The following is a 3,387-nucleotide window of genomic DNA, read 5'->3' as shown; positions in this document are numbered from 1 at the left end:
TCCTGCAGTCTTGCTTTGCACCCATATTTACGTAGTACATACAACGGATCCATTACTGTTACAACTAGAGTGAGAACTGTAGGTAGAAGGAGGGTGGAATGTGTGTTCTTATAGGACAACTATCCACGGATTTCCGCCCAATAATATCCAAACAGCAGACTTTGTACACAATTTATTAAATTGCCAATACTAAACTCTTTTAAGTAACAACATATTCATGTAACTTACAGAGCTTAACAAATAGTTAAAACAAACAGCTTTAAAAACAATAACGGCGTCTTGCCACCATAAAATCAAACAACCTTTTACAATAGTGCCTTTGGAGTTTACCCAAGAGACAAAATCCACTAATATGTTAACTTGGCATTACAATTTAAAATCATTTATATAAAAAAAACCTTGAGAAAGATAATGGCACTATAAAATCGAAGAAGCGCAACACACAACCAATAAATATAACAACAAAATAATAATTTGATATAACCAAAGGGCAAGGCCAACCCCCAATGGAATCACAAACGAGCGAGCTCTCAACACTTCAGAGCCTTCCCACTAGAAACAGTCCCCGAAATAAACCACTGAGAGCTCCCCGACATGCCTCCCACAACTGCCCACTACTTATGCACCTTGGTTATGTTCTGTAACACACGACAGATAACATCAACACAAGATAAAATTTAAAAAATCAAATAACAATATAACATCCCGACAGCACATGATAACCACGGCGCCGTTAACTGGGGCGCTCTTAACAAGTGCCGGAAGCCAACACATACAAATATTAATAAGCAATTCTCGCTTCTTAAAACAAAACAATAAAAGCCTAGCACACATGAACAGTAAAACCACAGTCTTAGAAGTGCCTTAACGATACCAAACACGACTATTCCACCGAGTTAATAATAACACAGCGAGAAAAAAAATACAAAACATACCACTAAATTCTGTTACACAAACCAAATTGACGAGATCATGTTGTTCAGGTCGCAGAAGACCACATATACCAAGCACCAGTAAATCAGTATGCATATACTTTCCAAAAACGCCTTTCTTAGGCAGACTTTACCTAAAACATCAAATGCCAAATATACATGAACACAACTCCGGGTGGGTAACAGGAACCACCTACGTGAATTACTTCAAAAAAGGAACAAACAGATACCACCAAAGGTAACGCTGAGCAGACTGGGTGGGCAACGACCCACTCAGCGGGATAACCAAAACATACTCCAGTTGAGCAAACAAATTAGTAACAACAAATATCGTTACGTGCCACACACACACACACACAGCACAAACTTCCAGCAACGCCGTCCCACATCAGAATGAAGTTCAGAAACCGGTTCTGGAGCTTCCAGCGGAAAATTTGACTAAGTAACCGAGCTCACATTCCAACCTAGCAGACGACTCCAAAATTCAGCAGCTAGTTGTCTCTGGACCAGAGTATCACAGGACCCCACCCGACCTCCACATCAGACAGGTAGGCTGAATAAGTACACCAACTCAGATTAATCACCACCGCATGGCCGGAACAGCGGCGAGTCGCCTCCGCCCCAGACCACCTTGCTCATATTGCGAAGCACAACAACCTTAGCGCTAGTCACCAGCAGGTCAGGCATAGCGAACTTCACGTTCCGTGCAGTACCCGGAAACCGACTACCCTGTCACTTTCCGCCGGCCACTGCAATTACACGCCAGTGATGTAACAGCAAATCACCACTGCAGTGCCACTCGCACCAGAACAGTGAACTATAATCGATTATAGCGTGTGCTGTAAACATCACAGGATAGCGGCAGGCGCCATATCAGAGGGAATCTCCTTTTGCTGAAAATTCAAAAGAAATTGAATAATTCTCGATTACTAATAAACACCAGTTTTCTCACAATATTTATTAATAAATACTTGTTCGGTAAATGTTTGATGCTATTGGAACTTGTATAAAACTCCACATTCCTGACACAAAACTTCTGTACTTAAAACACGTGTTCATTTAAGATCTTCGACCGAATTTACTTCTGTATCTAATGTGCTGACGATCCCACATCTTTGGTGTGTAGTTTCAAAGTGGTATTATCACCAGTACTTACAGCACATTAGTTTCGATTACACGCTGAATTTTGTTGTATCCTGCCTATTTGTCGAATATGGTGTGTCTAGGAAATCTGCTTCTCGGACTGGTAAACAACAACTCAAGCAAAACGTATAAAAGACTTTTATTACAGAATGAGTAAATGACAGTACCTAAGTCTGACAACAACACAGAAGTGTCGCAAGCAAAGGGTGACATTCAAATAACAATCTCGTCAGCATATACAATTCCTAAATCGGTGGTCTTAATGTACCCAATCTCGATGCTGCTATAGAAGTGGCCGCTACCAGTCAGCAGCGGCGCTTGTGTTCTCTTCGGCGAGAGGCCGCTGCTGTCAGTCGGTCAGCGTGCTATTGGCTGACGTCCTCTTCACAGCCCTCTCTGCTCTAACGTTCCCGACTGGCGTGCCGGCGCTTGGCTTTCTGCCGGAACTTTCCTCCCCTCCCAAATCGATGGACTGCCGTCTGGAGGGGAGGGGAGGCAGGGTCGTGGTCGCTGCGATGGACTTGAAGCTGTGGCTGCAGGGGATGTCAGGCTTCCAGTGGTACCCCACCATCCGGCCTTCACTCTGGCGGAGACGTCCCCCAGAAAACGACCAGAAGGATATGCATCCACCTCTGGAAGCCTATAACCAGATGTAGAAGGCGTCAGATGCTGCGGCGTGGGTGGTTCCAGCGCCATCGGTAGGACTAGAGGAGGTGAAGGCACCGTCTCCATCACTGCGTCCCAAGATGTGATGACACCCACTGATGGCTGCTGTGGCTGCACTGTCCTCGGGATACAAGAATCTTGGGGAAGAGGCACAGAAGAGTCACTGTGCACTAACAGTGGCGAATTTGATTGCTGTGCAGCTGGTCGCGGTGGAGGTTCGAGTCCTCCCGCAGGCATGGGTGTGTGTGTTTGTCCTTAGGATAATTTAGGTTAAGTAGTGTGTAAGCTTAGGGACTGATGACCTGAGCAGTTAAGTCCCATAAAATTTCACACACTTTTTTTTTAATTTGATTGTGATGTCGGCCCTGCAATCCATCTCAGCCTGAAATCAGATACATGCAAGCGCCAAGTCGACGAACGATCTCACCTCGCACCCATCCTCTGCGTCCTTACTTGGGCGCCGGATGTTGAGGAGGGTGGAGCAGTGTCCGCCAGCGATGTTCCATCTCGTGGACGTGAACGATAGGAGACGAGAAACAGTTGCATTGCTCGATGCCTAGTGTGTGCCTTGCGATGTTCAGCCATCTGCTGGTTGAAAGTTCTGACAAAACGTCCCACCTTCCAGTTTGACTGTGGATGGAACAGT

This window comes from Schistocerca serialis, unplaced genomic scaffold (genome assembly GCF_023864345.2).
Source record: "Schistocerca serialis cubense isolate TAMUIC-IGC-003099 unplaced genomic scaffold, iqSchSeri2.2 HiC_scaffold_1458, whole genome shotgun sequence".
NCBI classification, from domain to species: Eukaryota; Metazoa; Arthropoda; class Insecta; order Orthoptera; family Acrididae; genus Schistocerca; species Schistocerca serialis.
Note: the sequence above shows the minus strand (reverse complement) of the source record.